This window comes from Musa acuminata, chromosome BXJ2-1 (assembly GCF_036884655.1).
Source record: "Musa acuminata AAA Group cultivar baxijiao chromosome BXJ2-1, Cavendish_Baxijiao_AAA, whole genome shotgun sequence".
NCBI lineage: Eukaryota > Viridiplantae > Streptophyta > Magnoliopsida > Zingiberales > Musaceae > Musa > Musa acuminata.
In genome coordinates, this window is record NC_088338.1 from 16190284 (window position 1) to 16212728 (window position 22445).

The 22445-nt window shown below is 40.5% G+C and overlaps 1 non-coding gene across 1 annotated transcript; it reads right to left on the bottom strand.

The window, feature by feature from the left end:
* Window positions 1-8689: 8689 nt before the first annotated feature.
* On the bottom strand, window positions 8690-8761 carry TRNAP-AGG (transfer RNA proline (anticodon AGG)). Its single transcript has one exon. It is a non-coding gene; the product is annotated as a tRNA-Pro (tRNA).
* Between the last annotated feature and the right edge of the window lie 13684 nt (window positions 8762-22445).

Below are 22445 nucleotides of genomic sequence, written 5' to 3' on the forward strand. Positions count from 1 at the left end.
TGATCACTTTCTAAAAATTAGGATTCGAAAATAACGACTATTCAAGAATAAAAAAAATTAAATACTTTTTTTATCAAAGAACTTATCGGATCTCTAATGACCTATGAAATGATGTGCAATACACATGAAGAACTTGAGGACCACCTTCCAAAGAACAAGAAGGATTTCAGACTAAGAACAATTGAAGACCACTCGAGCATAAGTTCAAGTGATGGTGAACTTGAACCCATCACTATGAAATTTAAAAAGTTAATGAAATAAAAATTAAAGAACAAAAAGAATGCAACTACTTGCTATGAACGCAAGAAGAGGGAAGAACTTTGGGATGAATCGAGCTTCTCCGAAAATAAGGAGAAAATCAACAAAGGCGAAGTGGCAAACTATGCCTTAATGACTTTCTACAACGAGCTAAACAACTCAAATGAAACTCCCTTAGTTTACTTTGAAATTACTTGATGTTCTTCATGAGTTATTTTTAATTTAGTTTAAAAATATATATAAATTTCTTTTTGAAAATTACATGTTTAATAATGTAATGAAAATGCAAAAATTGGGATCATGCTAGTAATTTTAAAAATGATAATGAAAATTACATATTTTATGTTAAAAGAATAAAATATTATATTTAAACCTAATAATAATCCTATGTATGTTTTTCAAGAAAAAATAATGAGTATTTTCGATTTTCATTAAAATCATGCTTGATGTTTTAATGATGCAATAATGCAATAAAATGTCAAATATAAATCTAATGCTTGTACACTTAACAAGATTAATCATATTGTATCTCAATTCTAATTAAATATGCTCTATGATTAATGAAATCAAGTTTCATTTGAAGTAATGATTTGATATCATGCTCAATAAGTTTATGTTTCGAATTTATGCATGATGATTCTTGAGATTTATGGATTATCGATTTTTATGATAATGAATATGGCCTTTTCAATTTTAAACTATGATGTATGTTTTCATATGAAAAACTTGATCATGCTTATATGAAATCAATCACTTAAAATGAAATACATAAAATGGAAAATATATTATCATTGGAATTAAAATGATGAATCAAATCTCTTGTTTAAAGAAGCCTTATGTTTAATGTGTTATACTTTTTTGGTCTTGATGGTTTTTATGACAAAATCTACTTTTCGATCTTAAACGATGTTGCATGCTTTAACTTAGCACAAAAACTTGGGCATGCTTGTGAGAAATAAATCAAATAAAAAAAAGGGGAAGGAAAACATTTCTCTTAAAGAATTTCTCAATCTGTACTTTATCGATCTTTCAAAAAAGGGATATCAATGAATATATGTTTGTTATTTTTTTTGAATCTCTTGAAAATGATTTTGAGTTGATGATTTGAATTTGAATGAGCTTTATCTTGATTTTTTGAGATTTATAACTTGAGATTTCTTATGCATGAATCAAGATATTGTATCATTTGATCTCTTATGTTTCTTTTTGCTATTTATAAAAAGAAGAGATTTATTGAAATAAATCATGTCTTATTACATTCATGAAAAATTAAGACATTATGCATGAATCAAGTTCTCATGAGAATTTATTTACATTGTCTTCATTGAATTTTCTTGAAAAGATGTTGATAATTTTGACAATCTGAATTTGAATAAGTTTTATCAAAATCATGATCTTGGTTTATTGGAATTACTTGAGATATTTTTTAATCAAGATCTCTTCTTTATACTCCTATGATTTTTCTTGGTTTTTATTTAAAAAAGAGATTTACTATATGAATCATGTCTTTTGGTATTTAAGTGGTCTTATCTTTGATGACATGATTTCTTTGTATTATGGCATGAATGCCTTGAAATGATTGAAATATTTTACACTATTATGTTCTTCCCTTATTCTTGTTAGGAACGGGTTCGGCACTAAGAGGGGGGTGAATTAGTGCAACGGTAAAATCATGTCTTCCAAATCGTTTCGTTTCGATAAAACCGGTTTCGTAAAGATGTTAACTTGAAATTGTATTAAAACGTAGTGATGGAGGAATTCAGTTTGCAATAAGGTAAATAGCAAAAAGTAAATGCAAACTAGATTTTAGAGTGGTTCGGTTGTTGTGACCTGTATCCACTTCGCCGATTCCTCTTCCGTCGAGGCCATCGACATCCACCATCGATCTTCCTTTAATAGGTGAAGATCAATTTCCTTCTTACACCCCTCTTCTCTTTTTACTGGGTTTAGGAGACAACCCTTACAAGCACACACTCCTCCTAAATAGAATTCTAAACTTAGACTATAAGAGGGGATTTTTCTAGTGATTGCAATAGTGTTTTCTCACTTTTAAATACTCTATGCTTGTTTCTCTTAACCAGGGATGAGAGGGGTATTTATAGGCCTTAAGTTGATTCAAACTTGGAGCCCAAAAACATCTCATCCCGGGTTTCCTAGGTTCGGGCAGTACCACCGCCTATGTTGGGCGGTACCACCGCTAGTGTCAGTCTAACACTGAAACTGCACTAGGCGGTACCACCGCCTGACACTGGGTGGTACTATTATCCAGACTAGCGGTACCATCGCCTACAGCCTCTCGGAGGCTTTGTTTGGGCGGTGGGGCGGTACCACCGCCTGACATAGTCTCGGAGATTGTGCCACGACGGTGTCACCTCTTGGGGCATTGTTTAGGCCTTTTCATTGGGCCCAACACAGTTCTTACATGGGCCCAACTGGCCCATAATTGGGTTACCCAATTCCAAACCCAATTACATGTTAACTATGAAATCTAATATATACTTAAGTTAAACAAGTCCATAAGTCTAGTTTCTTCTGACGAGCTTCCGGCAATCTTCTAGCGAACTTCCGACGATCTCTCGGCAATATTCCAGCGGACTCCCGGCAAGCTCCTAGACTTCACGACGATCTTCTTGATGAGTTCCGATGAGCTTCTCTGGCAAGCTCCGAGATTTCTCGGCTAGTTCCGATAGAACTTCCGACAAACGTCCGAACTTCCGACGAACTCTCGAACTCCCAACGAAATCGCGTCCTTAACTCCAGGACTTCATTTTGCTTCATGCCTTTCTATCGTAGTTAATCCTGCACATGTAAAACATACTTCGATCTAGACAATTATTACTAAGCATTAATCATGTTGTTCGGCATGTCATTGGTCCCTCGACGCTTCGTCCGATTCTTTAGCACATCGTCCTCTCTTGCGACCTATTGCCCAATCGGCCAGTTGACTCTGTAACTCCAATATCCTTGACGCAATATCTACTCTTCTTGGCCCGATGCTCTAATCCATGGCCTAAAGCCTTCTGTCGATACGTCGACCGATCCTTTGACTCGACGTCCAATCTTTTGACATGTTCCTCCAGCCCAACATTATTATTCCTGCTTTAATTGTCTCACCCTGATCACGGATCAAATCATAAATAATTATCAATTAGTTTCATCATCAAAATCTGAGATTCAACAATTCTTTCTTGTTTACAATGATAAAAAGGGAAAAAATTATGATCATGCATGGTAGGATGTAATTTGACAAATTGATACCATCATGATGTGAAATATTTATCATTTGAAATTATACATGCAATACTTATGCTTTTTATTATGATGATGTATGCGATGTATTGCATATGGTGTGAATCATGATTGAAATTACTTTGATTTGAATTCAAGGTTTATCTCAATTATGACATTTTGAAATAAGAATGAATACTTTACCTTTGTCATGATTTGAAAATTATTATAAAGGGAAAAGAATTACAACATTGTATTTTTTTCCTTTTTTTTGACAATGACAAAGGGGAAGAAAATTTGCTAGTTAAAGATGCAAATTTGAAAACTTACACATTGCAAAAGAAGCAAACTTGCTAGCTTGCTCATCTCAAAAGAAAAGCAAGAAGTACTATCTTGCAAATCTCAAGATGCACAAATGTAAACTTACAAAATTTGTAATTTTGCACATCATTAAAATTTCTAATGATTTGGTGATTATGCATTTTCTAAAATATTGTAAGATTATTGCTAGCTTGCATGATAATAAAACTTGAGATTATATTACAACGATTTGAAATTATATCTCAAACACTTGAAAGTTACACTTCTTCTTTTTGTTGATGACAAAGGGGGAGAAGTATGATCATGTTATACATGATGATGTGTTGTAAATATTCATAATAAAATTTGCAATGACTTGAATTCAGCCTGAATTCAAGGTTCTATCAATATGGTATATTGATAGGGGGAGTTAAGGTTAACTCCATCATTAATTGGATGTCATCATCAAAAAGGGGAAGATTATTAAATCTCAAATTTTAATGATGAAACCAATTAATAATTATTTATGATTTAATCTGTGCTTTGAGTAATGCAGGATGCTTCGATTAAGATGAGACAATTAAAGCAGGAAGAATCATGTTGGGCCGGAGGAAAATATGTCAGAAGATTGGACGAGGAGTTGGAGGATCGGTCGACATATCGACAAAAGGCTTTGGGCCATGGATTCGGGCATCGAGCCAAGAAGAGTGGATATTACGCCAAGGATATCGGAGTTGTGGAGGTCAACTGGCCGATTGGACAATAGGCTATAAGAGAGAATGATGTGCCAAAGAATCGGATGAAGCGTCGATGGACCAATGACATGCCGGACAACATGATTCATGCTTAGTAATAATTGTCTAGATTGAAGTATGTTTTTATGTGTGCAAGATTAACTACGATAGCAAGGCATAAAGCAAAATGAAGTCCCAGAGTCACGGACGCGATTTCGTTGGGAGTTTGAGAGTTCGTTGGAAGTCTAGACGTTCGTCGGTAGTTCTATAGGAACCAACCGAGAAGTGCAAGAGCTTGCTGGAAGAAGCTCATTAGAACTTGCCAAGAAGATCGTCATGAAGTCCAAGAGCTTGCCGGAGTCCGTTGGAACATTGCCAAGAGATCGTCGGAAGTTCATCGGAAGATCGCCGGAAGAAACCAATACCTAGGGACTTGTTTAACTTTAGTATACCTTAGATTTCATAATTAGCACGTAATTGGGATTAGATTTGGGCCAACCCAATTATGGGCCAATTGGGCCCATGTAAGGACTATGTTGGGCCCAATGAAAGGCCCAAACAGTAACCCCAAGAGATGGCACTATCGTGGCACAGTCTTTGAGACTGTGTCAGGCAGTGGTACCGCTAGTCTGGATGGTGGTACCGCCTAGTACAATGTCAGTGTCAAACTGACACTAGCGGTGGTACCACCCAGCACAAGCGGTGGTACCGCCCGTACCCAGGAAACCCGGGATGAGATATTTTTAGGCTCCAAGTTTGAATTAACTTGAGGCCTATAAATACCCCTCTCATCCCTGGTTAATACACACAAGCACAGAGAATTTAAAGAGGGAAAAACATTGTTGTAATCTCTTGTGAGAATCCTCCTCTTTTAGTCTAAGTGTTAGAATAGTTTAAGAGAGGAGTAAGTGCTTGTAAGGGTTGTCTCATAAACCCGGTAAAAGGAGAAGAGGGGTGTAAGAAGGAGGTTGATCTTTGCCTATTAAAAGAAGATCGATAGTGGATGTCGGTGGCCTCGACGGAAGAGGAATCGGAGGAGTGGATGTAGGTCACGATGATCGAACAACTATAAATCAGTTTGTATTTTTGTTTTGCTATTTATCTTAACTGTAAACTATCTTCCTTGCTTTACATCAACTACACCTCCGTATGCTTTCAATTTAAAGATCTTTCTGAAATAGTTTTCATCGAAATCAGATTTTATCATATGAAAGTTTCAAACCGACATAATTTTTATCGTTGCACTAATTCACACCCCTCTCTTAGTGCCAATTGTTTTCCTAACAGTATCGATAGATGGCTTCCGGCTATGAGTTCGGGCATCTGGCCAAGAAGAGCAGATATTGTACTAAGGAAATCGGAGTTTCGGAGGTCAACTAGCCGATTGAGTAATAGGCCACAAGAGAGGAAGATGTGCCGAAGAATCGGATGAAGCATCGATGAACCAATGATATGCCAGATAACATTTGATTAGCTTAGTATTAATTGTCTAGATTGAAGTAGATTTTTATATGTGCAGGATTAACTACGGTAGCAAGGCATAAAGCAAAATGAAGTCTCGGAGTCAAGGACGCAATTTCGTTAGGAGTTCGAGAGTTCATCGGAAGTCTGGACGTTCGTCGGAAGTTCTGTCAGAATTAACCGAGAAGACTAGGAGCTTGCCGAATAAGCTTGTCGGAACACGCCAAGAAGATCATCGTGAAGTCCAGGAGCTTACCGGGATTCTGCTAGAACATTGACGAGAGATCGTCGAAAGTTCGCCGGACGATCGCCGAAAGCTTGCCGGAAGAAACCTAGACTTACAGACTTATTTAGCTTAGTGTATGCCTTAGAATTCATAGTTAGCACATAATTGTAACATCCCATTAGTCCCACTTCAGAAGGGTCTGATGAGTGCACTATGCTATGGTTCGATCTGGGTTATGTTGGGCCTTGACGAGGACGTCAAGCTAATTGAGTTGGGGATATTGTAACATCCCATCAGTCTCACATCAGAAGTGGGCAATGTGTATGATTGGCTTATAAGGGTCTGATGAGTATACTACGTTAACTCCCGCTTAAGCATTTTGGTCTATGGTTGAAGGACTGAAATGGAGTTATTGGCCAGTTGACTCATCAGACTCGGGTCATGACAATAATTGTGATTGGAATTGGGTCATCCCAATTAGGGGCAAGTTGGGCCCAATGAAAGGCCCAAACAATGACCCAATATGTGGGAAGAGGAATCGACGGAGTGGATGTAGGTCACGACGATGAACTACTATAAAAATCCACGAAACATTTTCTTAAACCAATGTTTTTACCGTTACACTAATTCACCCCCCCCCTCTTAGTGCCGACTTGTTCCTAACAGCTGACACATCGACCGATCCTCTAACCCGACTTCTAATCTTCTGACATGTTCACTCTGGCCTTTCTCCTAGTTTAATTAATTTGTCTCTCCTTGATTAAAACTAGTCTTGCATCACTCAAAACACATATTAGATCATAAACTCATCAATTGATTTCATCATCAAATTATGAGATTCAACACACTCAGCATGATAACCCGAGGGATGCACCTAGGTCGAGCTTACATGCTCCCTAGCTGTGCACTCAATATGAAGACCTGAGGGATGTGCCTATGTTGAGCTCACATGCTCCCTAGTTGTGCACTTGGCATGAAAACCTTAGCAATGCACCTTAGCCGAGCCTATCTCCCTAGTCGTGCACTCTACGTGAAGACCCGAGGGTGGCACCTTAGATGAGTAGAGTTAAAAAGGACTCACTCCCGAGTCAAGCACCTCAGCGTGAAGCCCCGAGGGTTGCACCTAGGCCGAGGCTATGCGCTCTCTAGCCATGAACTTGACGTGAAGACCTGAGGGTGGCACCTCTTATGAGTAGAGTTAAAAAGGACTCACTCTTGAGCCAAGAATCTTAGTGAGAAGCCCCGAGAGATGCACCTAAGCCAAGCTTACACGCTTCCTAGCCATACATTTAGCATAAAGACCTCATGATCATACCTCGACCAGGACCGATGCACTCTTGACACCTCAGCCAATAGACTTCCATCAGAATACATACCCAACAGAAGAGCACACAAGTGCGCCTTCCGGAGAAAGGCCCTAAAGGATGCCCTTCCAAGGGGGAGGCAAATGATAGGGATGATTTTGTTTCATACCAGCTCATCTGCCATAGAGGCTGATACCTAAGTAGGGCCCCAAATCACGAGCCCCAAAATGATGCATAGTGTGTCTCGATATGCCTCGCATCAATAATTGACAATAACCGCCCTACCTTATTAATCTTAATAACCATCCTATCTTATCAAGATCAGATACCAGAATGATCAAGTGGTTAACCTAATCTTATCCCAGGCCAGCCAGTAAGAAGGCCCAGGGATCAGGCATAAAAAGGAACCCATCAACTCATGCTGAAGGGGGTATCTCTTACACTACTATCTTCTTCCCTTCACTATCTTAAGTATCAAGAGGGTCGCGCCGGGCAACCCTTGGCGCCAGCCTATTATGCAGGATCATTGGTTGCTTAAGGACACTTGGACGACCCAACCCCTATGGAGAAACCTTACAACTAAGGACACTTGGACGACCCAACCCCTATGGAAAAACCTTACAACCAAGAAGATTCCAATCCACTTACCCAACCATTTCGAATCGGGTCCTCACCAACAAAACAGCTTCCGACCGAGCAACCTATATGGTCTCACTTTATTGAATTTCCCACGTTAGTAAGAAAGAGGCACCTAAATGAGCCTGTACCTTTGATAGTAAACCAATCATGTCGACTCACCAATCGACGGTACTCATCACGCTATCAACAAGAAACACCTACTTGCTTGAAATTTAAAAAAAAATACTAATCTTTGGAGGAAGAACAAGTACAGCTGTGGCTCGTGGTGGGAAGCAATCAGACACTATGAATCAAGAAAGTTTTCTTATCACCTTTTCTATCTTTATTTATTTCCTTGTGATGAAGATAAATGTCAAAAAAAAAAGGAAAACAATATTTTAAGCATGTTTATCCCATAAAAAATTATTAGTAACAGATCATAGGAACAAAACTTGAACACTTCCCAGAAATACTGCCATTGACCTAACAAACATATTATCTAACTACTATTGAAAGCAAAATGTAATAAGAAAAGAAAAAAAAACAAATTTGAAAAAATAGGGGCATTCCGAGAATTGAACTCGGGACCTCTCGCACCCTAAGCGAGAATCATACCACTAGACCAAATGCCCGTTTTATTTAAGGATGTTAATAGTAATTATATTAAGCTTAAAATATTGTGTATCTAAAGTTGCACAGTTGATATCTTACAGTTCATGACGAAACTTATCCAACATAATCTATTATTGTACTGTTAACATAATCTATAATGTCTTCATCACATATTCCGCTTCCTTCATTCCCGTAATATACCGCATTAGGTGGGCATTCGGTAAGACTTTTAATGATTAAGTCAGTTTTTGTTTTTATTTTTGTTTATTATGGGCAAAACATCTGCGGAATTAAAGCAACTTCACCACCATTCTCTTTGACACACTATGTGAACAGATCAAGTAGAAACGTTTTTGACTCTTAACGCAAAAAACAGTTCTCCATGAAACGCTCATTCTTGCTGACATTACTATCTATCGATGGATCGATCACCCGATTCCTTGCTCATCAACGGTACAAAAAGAGGACCCATCACTTCAAGCTTAGCTGTTGACAGAGGCAACAGCAGCAGTAAGAGTTTTGAGGCCGCACACGAATGGCTTCGGAAGGGACGGCGACTGCGGCCGCCCGCCGCTTACGTACATGGCTGGTGACACCCATGCCTTGCCATGCCATGCCATTCCCCTACGAATCTACCTATTCCTTGTGGTCAAAATTATGATGGTTACAACTCTATTATGTTGCACTTTCAATCGATCTTTGTCCTACTTCACTTGCTATGGAGAAGAGAAAAGGATACTGTCCTTCTCAGCTGACCACTTCTTGTGCAGACTGCAATTTCAAATCTTCATCACAGTCAACAGCATATTTTCATAACCAAACTTGACTATTAAGATCTTATAGCCATATAACATGTAGAGATATAGAGATAACACAGTAGACAACATTTTTCTCCACAACTGCATGAAACCATACTTTTAAACTGAAAAGGAGCAATGTTCTTTTTGCATGCACGTTTAAGTATTCGATACTTCATCAACCTTTTGTGCTGCACTAACTCAAAAGTGGAAGGCCAATACGCCAAGCCTAATCTCTCTCTCTCACCTCATATGAAGATTTAGCGTCAGAAAGGCGGAGGAGAAACAAACAATGTGTTAAGAGTCTAAAGCCCACCTTTTGGATGAGACCACATTCTCTTGACCACGGCCATGCCTTCCTTTAAGGTGGTGTCTGGGAACGCACGCCAATGGAGTTATGCCGCTTCGAAGGTCCCGACGGCGGGATTGGCATCGCTCTCGGCAAGAACCCAAAGAAACCACCTGACCTCTTCTTTCCGGCCGGGTTTTGAGCCAAGGCATGCAAGTCTCTTGAGCCACTGCAACATGAAACCAAGATGAGGAGGATTACCAGGATTGAGCCTTTGGAGAGTAGTCCCATCTGAGCAAACCAAACAAAGAAGAAAGAAGAATAAATCAACAGAATGTGTGAGAGAGATTGGAGAAGAAGTCAACAAAGTGGAGGGTGGGAGAGGACAGCTTGAGCTGGATGGAACTGAGATATATAGCAAATGGGAAGTGGGGGAGTGGAGCGGATACAAATAAGGTTACGATCGAGTTAGAATAGGTACAAAGTGTGGGGTGTAGATATGCTCACGCATTGTTGAACACGAGGACCAGTTTTGACCTTTAAGAGAAGATGGCTGCACATAGCTAAATAGGAGATGAAGAACTTGGAAGAAAGAGATGCTGAGGATACGCGGATGACAAGAAGGGAACGAGACATAACAAAGGAGGATTCCGTGGTCAGCTTATCTAGAATGAAGAAGGCCACGAGAACCACGTGGCAGACCAAGAATGGCAAAGGCAACTGTCGTTTACAGCGTAGAGAGACACCCCTCCCTCTCTCTCTCTCTCTCTCTCTCTCTCTCTCTCTATATATATATATATATATATATATATATATATATATATATATATTAACATGGCACCATCGAATTTGTAGACTTAGGTCGCATATGATCAACTACACAACAAGTTGTTACTTTTTGTTAATGATCGAAGGATCCCATAATCTCAATCCATAGATCGAAGGATACCATAATCGTTATCTATCATACTATAGAAACAACCCCAAGAACCCAAATGTATTCTTAGAACTCTAAAATTCTCTAGTTGAATACATTTATTTATTTTAGCATTTGATCGAATTGTATGTGATAGGGAATATTTCGGTATCATCCTACAGTGACAATTAACAGCTACCTCGGAATCAACATAGTGTCTTAGAGTCGACGTGACGTATACACGCGGTATGACCTCGAAGCAACGTGACAGACTTAGAAACAACTCACAGCCATGCCCAAGATCGTACAAAGTAGCCCCGCATGGCGTGGAACTGGAACAGTTGACCCATGCCATCTAGGGCACACGAACCGACCGGCTGAAGTGTCGGCAGTCATTAACAACCTACGTGTGACCAATCTCGGGGAGAGGTATAAATGTCGACCCCTTGGGCAATGCCAAGGGGGTAGATCTCAAATACTCAATGCTATAGTAAAAAACTAACTTAAGCTTCAACCGAGAATCCCCCTCTGGGTATCGACTGTAAGTCATAGGTGCCCTGCAAACCAATAACGTGAGTGATAGCATGTGTGACATTCTATGTTATTTTTTTGCTTATTATTATTATTGATATTTTTTTTATTTTATATTACATATTGCATATATTGTGATGTCCATGGATCTGTACAATGAGAATTTGATCGTGATGAGATCGTAATAATGAGACCGATTCACTTTTAAACACAGACCCTAAATAATCCCATTCATAGGTTACTCAAGAGGGACATTAAAATAACCAAATAGATTAGTATGCTATTTGCCCATCTATATGATGGAGGTGATTAGTCTCATAGCTGCTCGTGTGAGGACACTAGGGATACAATGTAGGTATTCATTGGAGAATGAGTTCATTGATTGATTTGCTCACGGAATGCTGGATGGTTAATGATGTCTTGTATGAGTCCTTAAACTTGAGATACCAAGGATGTCTTGTATGAGTGCTCAACTCTTTAATACTGGACTTATATGTCTAAAAGTTTTAGATTTAGCATAGCCAGTCATTGGGAGTGATAGCTAACTTTATGATCACAATTGAGTGTCGATAGAGGATATGTAGGTAAATCTAGAGGCGACATCACATGCACAGTAGAAGAACATAAAACAAATGTTGAATCTCAGATTTTGATGATGAATTCAATTGTAAATTGGTTGATCTAATCTATATATTCAGAAAAGTGTGCAAGATTAACTACGATAGTAGTAAGACATAAAGTAGGTGTTATGTCGGAGTCAAGATCGAGACTTTGTTAGGAGTTCGAGAGTTCATCGGAAGTCTGAACGTTCATTGGTAGTTCTGCCAGAACCAACCGAGTGTTGAATCTCGGATTTTGACGATGAAGTCAATTGTCATTTGTTATCTAATCTATATGTTGAGATAAATGTGCAGGATTAACTACGATGAAAATAAGATATGCAGTAGGAGTTGCGCTAGAGTCAAGACATTAATCACGTTGGGAGTTCTAGAGTTCGACGGAAGTTCGGGCAATCGTCGGAGGTTCTACGGGAACAAATCCGAGAAGTCCATGAGCTTGCCAAAGAAGCACGTCGGAACTCGCCAAGTGGATCGTCACAAATCTAGGAGTTTGCCGTGTTAGGATCGAGAGCACTAAGAGGGGGGGGTGAATTAGTGCAGCGGAAATCTTACAGCGATTAAAACCAAAAGCTGCGTTCGTTCAATAAAAACTATTATGATGCAAAAGCTAATTCTCAGTTTGTATCTAAGTGCAGTTTGCGTCTAAGCGCAGATTGCGTCTAAGCGCAGTTTGCGTCTAAGCGCAGATTGCGTCTAAGCGCAGTTTGCGTCTAAGCACAGTTTGCGTCTAAGTGCAGTTTGCGTCTAAGCGCAGTTTGCGTCTAAACACAGTTTGCGTCTAAGCGCAGTTTTGCGTCTAAGCGCAGTTTACGTCTAAACGCAGATTTACGTCTAAACTCAGATTTACGTCTAAACGCAGATTTACGTCTAAACGCAGTTTTACGTCTAAACGCAGATTTACGTCTAAACTCAGATTTACGTCTAAACGCAGATTTACGTCTAAACGCAGATTTACGTCTAAACGCAGTTTTACGTCTAAACGCAGATTTACGTCTAAACGCAGATTTACGTCTAAACGCAGTTTTACGTCTAAACGCAGATTTACGTCTAAATGCAGTTTTATGTCTTAAACGCAGATTTACGTCTGAACTTTGAAACTTGTTTGTATACTCGCAGAAGGCAGTATGCAGTTGAAATCAAGACGTAAACGTGAACTGAGATCTGATGATTGTGCGAGGAAAGCCGATTTACGTCTAAATGTTGAAACTCGTTCGTAAAATTGCAGAGGACAGTTTGCAGTTATCAATAGGATCAAAATGTAAGTGTAAACTGCAAAGAAACTCGTTCGTAAAAGCACGGAAGACAGTTCTGCAGAATCAAACGTAAACGTAAACTGTAATGTACGAAAATACGAATTTACGTCTGAATGCAGATTCGGAAGAACAGCACTTAGAACTTGTTCGTGAAAGCGCAGAGAGCAGTAGTAATGAAGGAGGTTTGCAGTAATGATAAAGTGCCAAAAAATAAACGCAAACCAGAGATTTAGAGTGGTTCGGTCAGCCTTGACCTACTCCACTTTTGGCTTCCTCCACCGACGAGGTCGCCGACGTCAACTAGGAGCCTTCCTTCAATAGGCGAAGGCCAACTACCCTCTTACAGATTCACTCCTTTTGATGGGCTTAGGAGACAACCCTTACAAATGTTTTCTCTCCTCTCTTTACAACTCAAACTTGAAGAACAGAAGGAGGAGGAAAACTAGCAGTTTTGAGCTCTAAGAACCACTGAAAAGATCAAGATTTCGGCTTGAGTTCTTTTTCTTTCAGTGCTGAATGGGTGGGGTATTTATAGGCCCCAACCCAGTTCAAATTTGGAGCTCAAAACGATCAAATCCCGGAATTCCGGGATCAGGCGGTTGCACCTCCTGACTGGAGAGGTTGCACCGCCTGGCAGAGCTCGAAGACCGAGCTCAGGCGGTGCCACCTCTCTGCCAGGGAGGTTGCACCGCCCAGTCTTGCTCGAAGACTGAGCTCAGGCGGTGCCACCTCTCTGTCAGGGAGGTTGCACCGCCCAGTCTTGCTCGAAGACTGAGCTCAGGCGGTGCCACCTCCCGGCTGGAGAGGTTGCACCGCCCAGTCTCGCTGGGAGGCTTAGCCCAGGCAGTGCCACCTCCTGGCCTGGGCGGTTGCACCTCCTGGTGCAATCAGGGTCCGAATGGTTCATTCCATTCAGCCCAATTTCAGTCTTTCAGGGGCCCAATTGCCCCAAGATTAAGCCAATGGGATCACCTCCCATTTTCCAACTTAATCAACGTGCTAACTACGATTAAATCTAAGACAACTTCTGCAGCTTTGCTTCGGTGCGTCAATCGCTCCTTCCGGCGTGTTTCCGACGAACTTCCGTCGATCATCCGATGAACCCTCGGTGATGCTCCTGCGGACTTCCGGCAAACTCCTGGACTTTGCGATGATCCACTTGGCAAGTTCCGACGAGCTTCGCTTGGCAAGCTTCTGGACTTCTCGGATCTGTTCTCGCAGAACCTCCGACGACCGTCCGAACTTCCGTCGAACTCTCGAACTCCCAACGTGATCATGAACTTGACTCCGGTGCAACTCCTGCTGCTTGTCTTTCTTTCATCGTAGTTAATCCTGCACACTTAAAACAAACACTTCGATCGAGACAATTAATACTAAGCATTAATCACGTTGTCCGGCATGTCATTGGTCTCTCGACGCTTCGTCCGATTCTTCGGCGCATCGTCCTTTCCTGCAGCCTATTGCCCAATCGGCCAGTTGACTCCGCAACTCCGATATCCTTGGCACAATACCCGCTCTTCTTGGCCCGATGCCCGTGTCCACGGCCCGAAGCCTTCTGTCGATACGTCGACCGATCCACCGGCCCGACGTCCAATCTTCTGACATGTTCCTCCGGTACAACATGATGTTCCTACTTTAATTGTCTCATCCTGATCAAAGCATCCTACGTCACTCAAAACGCATATTAAATCATAAACATATATCAAGTAGTTTCATCATCAAAATACGAGATTCAACAATCTCCCCCTTTTTGATGATGACAACCACTTGATGACGGAGTTAAACTTAACTCCCGGAGTTTAAACAAACTCCCCCTATCAATATGCCTTATTGATAGAACCTTGAATTCAAACTGAATTCAAGTCATTGCAATATTCATCATGAATACTTGCAACACGTCAACATGAACATATGCATAAACTTATGCATAACATGTCATGTCATCAATATACTTTCATCAACATACTTCTCCCCCTTTGTCATCAACAAAAAGGAGAAGTATCACAATCAAGTGTTTGTGATATTGGTTTAACTTATTGCATGAAAAACATATTATCAAGTTTTATCATCATGCAGTTTTGAAGCCAAAAAATTTAGCAAATGTTACATCATGCTTAGAATATTCAGGCTATCAAGTTTCAGATATGCAAGTTCTACAGTATACAAGATAGCACTTTTAGAACATGCAAGCTAGCAATTTAGAGATGTTCAAGAAAGCAACTCTTGCTTCTTGAGATATGCAAATTTGTCAAGTTTTGCTAGATGTGTAAGTTAGCATTTTTGCCTCTTGAGATAGGCAAGATAACACATTTGCTTCTTTTGAGATAGCAACTTTTCGCTTCTCTTTAGACTACAAGCTAGCAATTTTTTTACGATATACAAGTTAGCAAAAACTTCGAAAGCAAATGCAAGATAACTTTCTTGTGTAGGCTCATGATTATTGCTTCCTATTGTAATGTGCCGGTTGCAAGTCTTGCTTCTTGAGATATTCAAGATGGTGATGTTCAAGAAGACAACTTTTGCTTCTTGAAATAAGCAAGTTAGCAATCTTTGCTACTTAAGATAGGCAAGCTAGCAATCAAGTTTTTGCATCTTCTTGACTTGTGCAAGCTAGCTATCTCCCCCTTTGTCATTGTCAAAAAGAAAGGAAGAATACAGTTTTGTAGTTCTTTTTCCTTTTACAACGATTTCAAAATCATGACAAAGGATGAATAATCAAGTTATGAATGTCAAGACAATTTTTCATCATGAATATTTTATCATTGCATTATCATAAGTTGAAGTATTACATGCATAATATCATATCATCATTCATAATTACATTAATGTTTCAATATAGCAATTTCTTCTCAAAATATGTAACTTAGCACTCATCATGATTTACATCATATGCAATACATCACATCATAATTAGAAAGCACAAGTATTGCATGCATAATTGCAAATCATAAATGTTTCATATCATGATGGTATCAATTTTGTCAAATTATATCCTACCATGCATGATCAATAACTCCTCATTTGTATTTCATGCATTATTTCATTTCATCTCATAAGGAATATCAAGAAAAGTTATTGGATGAGGAGATAAATATTTTATGAATACACGGAATTGTATAAAAATCATATCATAAGTGTTTCGTGTATTCATATTATCACATGAAGCATATTATCATTTTTGAGATTCACACAATATCATGAAATCATTAATCTCGATAAGATGGGAAAAGCATTTTCTTTTTAAGTGATTCTTTTAACACATCATAAAAAACTCATTCATAATTCAAGTGATTTACAAGATATCATAAATTAATTTATCACTTGTATTTCATCAAAATCGAGAATTCTAGAGATAGAAAATGATTGAAGCATTTAACATGATTGAAGCATGTTTCATATTTAAAGTGTATCTTATGTCGTAAATACGAATCAAGCATTTGACAAATCTGAAATCATCCTCAAAATTACATTCAATAAATTCATGTATGACAAGCATAGATTTATTGAAAGATCAATAAGATAGATGATTACATTTCAAGTATTCATCAATTGTAGCATTTCATAATATGGTAAGATATCAATGCGTAAAATTACGATACAAGTTCTTGATATCTTAACGCATGATGCAAACATGGCATAATGCAAATTTGGCAATCATAGCATCAATTCATATATCTCTTGATGATGCAAGCATGGGATAATCATAGCATAGTGTTTATAGCATCAATTCATATATTTCTCCCCTTTTTTAAGTGTTTCATCTTAAGTGATCGATTTCATGTTAGCATGCCTTTTCATTTATGTCAAATGAAAACATGCATCAACGTTTAAGATCGTAAAATGAATTTTATCATAAAACCATCAATCACAAAAATCATCATGTATATCTCATGCATGAAATTGTCAATCGAAATATTTAATTTCATCATTATGCATTTCTTCAAATCAAACATGATCTTTAATCAAAATCGAGAAATAACAATGGAAATCAACGTAATGCACATTATTACTTCTTAACCATGATTTCATATTTTCAATCAAGATCATTTTATTTGTTTATAAAATATGCAATATTATCATTTTCGAAATTACTTAGTATGATCATAATAATTTTTTTTTTTTAACATGTAATTTTTAAGAAAATTAATTCTAAACTAAAAGAGAAAAATACATCATGAAAGCATCAAGTAATTTCAAAATAAATTAGGGGGATTTCGATTACCTCATCATTGTGGGCTGTTAAGGCGTAGTTTGCCGCCTTGCTTTTGTTGACTTTCTCTTCTTCGGAGGAGCTCGATTCATCCCAATTTTTGTTCTTCTTCTTGCGTTTAAAGCAAGTAGTTTGATTCTTTTTGCTTTTTAATTTTCGTTTCATTTGTAGTTTAAGTTCACCATCACTTGAGCTTATGCTCGAGTGGTCTTCAAATGTTCTATGTCCCAAATCCTTCCTGTTCTTTGGAAGGTGGTTCTCAAGTTCTTCACGTGCATTGCACGTCATTTCATATGTGATCAATGAACCAATTAGTTCTTCAAGTGGAAATTGGTTCAAGTTTTTCGATTCTTGAATAGCAGTTACTTTTGAATCCCAAGTTTTAGAAAGTGAGCGCAAAACTTTGTTAATGAGTTCAAAATCCGAAAAGCTTTTACCAAGTGATTTTAAACCATTGACGACATCCGTAAAACGGGTGTACATGTCAACAACGGTTTCGCTTGGTTTCATATGAAAAAGCTCGAAATCATGCAGTAAAATATTAACTTTCGAGTCTTTGACTCAACTAGTTCCCTCGTGCGTGATTTCAAGTGTTCGCCAAATGTCAAAAGCTGTTTCGCACGTAGAAATCCGATTGAACTCATTTTTGTCCAAAGCACAAAATAAGGCATTCATAGCCTTTGCGTTTAAAGAGAAATACTTCTTCTCCAAATCCGACCATTTGTTCATCGGTTTAGAGGGAAGTTGAAAACCGTTTTCAACGATATTCCATAAATCCAGAATTAGAGAAATCAAGAAAACTCTCATTTGAGTTTTCCAATAAGTGTAGTCCATTCCGTTAAAGAACGGTGGACGAAAGATCGAAAAGCCCTCTTGAAGAGCCATTTCTCTCGGGTGTAAATCCGAAATGAGAAATACCCCGCTCTGATACCAATTGTTAGGATCGAGAGCACTAAGAGGGGGGGGTGAATTAGTGCAGCGGAAATCTTACAGCGATTAAAACCAAAAGCTGCGTTCGTTCAATAAAAACTATTATGATGCAAAAGCTAATTCTCAGTTTGTATCTAAGTGCAGTTTGCGTCTAAGCGCAGATTGCGTCTAAGCGCAGTTTGCGTCTAAGCGCAGATTGCGTCTAAGCGCAGTTTGCGTCTAAGCACAGTTTGCGTCTAAGCGCAGTTTGCGTCTAAGCGCAGTTTGCGTCTAAACACAGTTTGCGTCTAAGCGCAGTTTTGCGTCTAAGCGCAGTTTACGTCTAAACGCAGATTTACGTCTAAACTCAGATTTACGTCTAAACGCAGATTTACGTCTAAACGCAGTTTTACGTCTAAACGCAGATTTACGTCTAAACTCAGATTTACGTCTAAACGCAGATTTACGTCTAAACGCAGTTTTACGTCTAAACGCAGATTTACGTCTAAACGCAGATTTACGTCTAAACGCAGTTTTACGTCTAAACGCAGATTTACGTCTAAACGTAGTTTTACGTCTTAAACGCAGATTTACGTCTGAACTTTGAAACTTGTTTGTATACTCGCAGAAGGCAGTATGCAGTTGAAATCAAGACGTAAACGTGAACTGAGATCTGATGATTGTGCGAGGAAAGCCGATTTACGTCTAAATGTTGAAACTCGTTCGTAAAATTGCAGAGGACAGTTTGCAGTTATCAATAGGATCAAAATGTAAGTGTAAACTGCAAAGAAACTCGTTCGTAAAAGCACGGAAGACAGTTCTGCAGAATCAAATGTAAACGTAAACTGTAATGTACGAAAATACGAATTTACGTCTGAATGCAGATTCGGAAGAACAGCACTTAGAACTTGTTCGTGAAAGCGCAGAGAGCAGTAGTAATGAAGGAGGTTTGCAGTAATGATAAAGTGCTAAAAAATAAACGCAAACCAGAGATTTAGAGTGGTTCGGTCAGCCTTGACCTACTCCACTTTTGGCTTCCTCCACCGACGAGGTCGCCGACGTCAACTAGGAGCCTTCCTTCAATAGGCGAAGGCCAACTACCCTCTTACAGATTCACTCCTTTTGATGGGCTTAGGAGACAACCCTTACAAATGTTTTCTCTCCTCTCTTTACAACTCAAACTTGAAGAACAGAAGGAGGAGGAAAACTAGCAGTTTTGAGCTCTAAGAACCACTGAAAAGATCAAGATTTCGGCTTGAGTTCTTTTTCTTTCAGTGCTGAATGGGTGGGGTATTTATAGGCCCCAACCCAGTTCAAATTTGGAGCTCAAAACGATCAAATCCCGGAATTCCGGGATCAGGCGGTTGCACCTCCTGACTGGAGAGGTTGCACCGCCTGGCAGAGCTCGAAGATCGAGCTCAGGCGGTGCCACCTCTCTGCCAGGGAGGTTGCACCGCCCAGTCTTGCTCGAAGACTGAGCTCAGGCGGTGCCACCTCTCTGTCAGGGAGGTTGCACCGCCCAGTCTTGCTCGAAGACTGAGCTCAGGCGGTGCCACCTCCCGGCTGGAGAGGTTGCACCGCCCAGTCTCGCTGGGAGGCTTAGCCCAGGCGGTGCCACCTCCTGGCCTGGGCGGTTGCACCTCCTGGTGCAATCAAGGTCCGAATGGTTCATTCCATTCGGCCCAATTTCAGTCTTTCAGGGGCCCAATTGCCCCAAGATTAAGCCAATGGGATCACCTCCCATTTTCCAACTTAATCAACGTGCTAACTACGATTAAATCTAAGACAACTTCTGTAGCTTTGCTTCGGTGCGTCAATCGCTCCTTCCGGCGAGTTTCCGACGAACTTCCGTCGATCATCCGATGAACCCTCGGTGATGCTCCTGCGGACTTCCGGCAAACTCCTGGACTTTGCGATGATCCACTTGGCAAGTTCCGACGAGCTTCGCTTGGCAAGCTTCTGGACTTCTCGGATCTGTTCTCGCAGAACCTCCGACGACCGTCCGAACTTCCGTCGAACTCTCGAACTCCCAACGTGATCATGAACTTGACTCCGGTGCAACTCCTGCTGCTTGTCTTTCTTTCATCGTAGTTAATCCTGCACACTTAAAACAAACACTTCGATCGAGACAATTAATACTAAGCATTAATCACGTTGTCCGGCATGTCATTGGTCTCTCGACGCTTCGTCCGATTCTTCGGCGCATCGTCCTTTCCTGCAGCCTATTGCCCAATCGGCCAGTTGACTCCGCAACTCCGATATCCTTGGCACAATACCCGCTCTTCTTGGCCCGATGCCCGTGTCCACGGCCCGAAGCCTTCTGTCGATACGTCGACCGATCCGCCGGCCCGACGTCCAATCTTCTGACATGTTCCTCCGGTACAACATGATGTTCCTGCTTTAATTGTCTCATCCTGATCAAAGCATCCTACGTCACTCAAAACGCATATTAAATCATAAACATATATCAAGTAGTTTCATCATCAAAATACGAGATTCAACATGCCGGAAGTCCACAGGAGCATCACCGAGGGTTCATCGGATGATCGACGGAAGTTCGCTAGAAGAAGCGATTGACGCACCGGAGCAAGTTGCAGTAAATGTCTTAGGAAATATCGTAGTTAGCACAATGATTAATTTGGAAATGGGAGGTGATCCCATTAACTTAATCTTGGGGCAATTGGGCCCATGAAAAACCCAAATTGGGCTGAATGGATCAACCCATTCGGACCCGGATTTCTGCCAGGCGGTTGAACCGCCCAAGCCAGGCGGTGGCACCGCCTGGGCTCAGTCTCCGAGCGAGACTGGGCGGTGCAACCGCCCCAGCCAAGAGGTGGCACCGCTTGGACTCGGTCTCCGAGCTCTAGCTGAGCGGTGCAACCGCCTCAGTCAGGCGGTGGCACCGCCTAAGCTCGGTCTTTGAGCTCTGGCAGGAGGTGCAACCGCCCCTGACAGAGGTGGCACCACCCAGAGGCTCAGTCTTCGAGCTCTGCCAGGCAATGCAACCGCCTCAGTTAGGAGGTGCAACCGCCAGATCCCGGAATTACGGGAATTAACAGTTTTGAGCTCCAAATTCAAACTAGGTTGGGGCCTATAAATACCCCACCCATTCAGCACTGAAAGGGCACAAAAAACACACCGAAATCCTGATCTTATTCTGTGATTCTTAGAGCTCAAAATTATTGTAAAGGCCAAAAGTTCTTCTCCCTATTTTCTTCCAAGTTCTGATCTTTAAAGAGAGGAGAGAAAATTCTGTAAGGGTTGTCTCCTAAGCCCGTCAAAAGGAGTGAAATTGTAAAAGGGTGGTTGGCCTTCGCCTATTGAAGGAAGGCCTGTAGTTGACGTCGATGACCTCTGTTGAATCTCGGATTTTGATGATGAAACTAATTGATTGTGTTTAGATGTTTAACTGCATTTTGAGTGATGCAGGTCTACTCGATCAGGATTAGACAGTTAACGCAGGAAGAATTGACGTTGCGCCGGAGGAGATCACGTTAGAATATTGGATGGCAGAAGGCTTCGGACGTCGGGGTTGTGCTAAGGCTTCGGGCCAAGAGTGGAATTGTGCTAAGGATATCGGGGTTGCAGAGGTCAATCGCCAATTGGGTAACAAGCCGCAAGAAAGGACGATGCACTGAAGAATCGGACGAAGCGCCAACCAATGACGTGCCGGGCAACAGAATGTCAATTCGCGTTGTAATAATTGTCTAGATCGGAGTAGAGTTTTGGCTTGTGTGTGCAGGATTAACTACGATAACGATGAAGACATAAAGCGAAACAAAGTGTCGGAGTCAAGTGCAAAGGATTTGTTGTGAGTTCGAGAGTTCGACGGAAGTCCGAAAGTTCGTCGGGAATGCTGTCGGAACTAGCCAAGAATGAGTAGGGAGCTTGCCGAAGGATTTTTTCGGAAACTCGCCGGAAGGTTCATTGGAAGTTCGCGGAGCTCGCCGAGAAAGATCGGAGCTTGCCGAAGAAGCTCGTTGGAACTCACCAAGATCAAATCGTGAAGTCTAGGAGCTTGCCGGGAGTCTGCAGAACGATTTTCGAGAGTTTATCGGAAGACCGTTGAAAGTTCGTCGGAAGCTCGCTGGAAGAAGTCTTGACTTGCAGACTTTGTAATAGCTTAGGAAATATCTTTAAATTCATAGTTAGCTCATTAATTAGGATTAGGATTAAGAG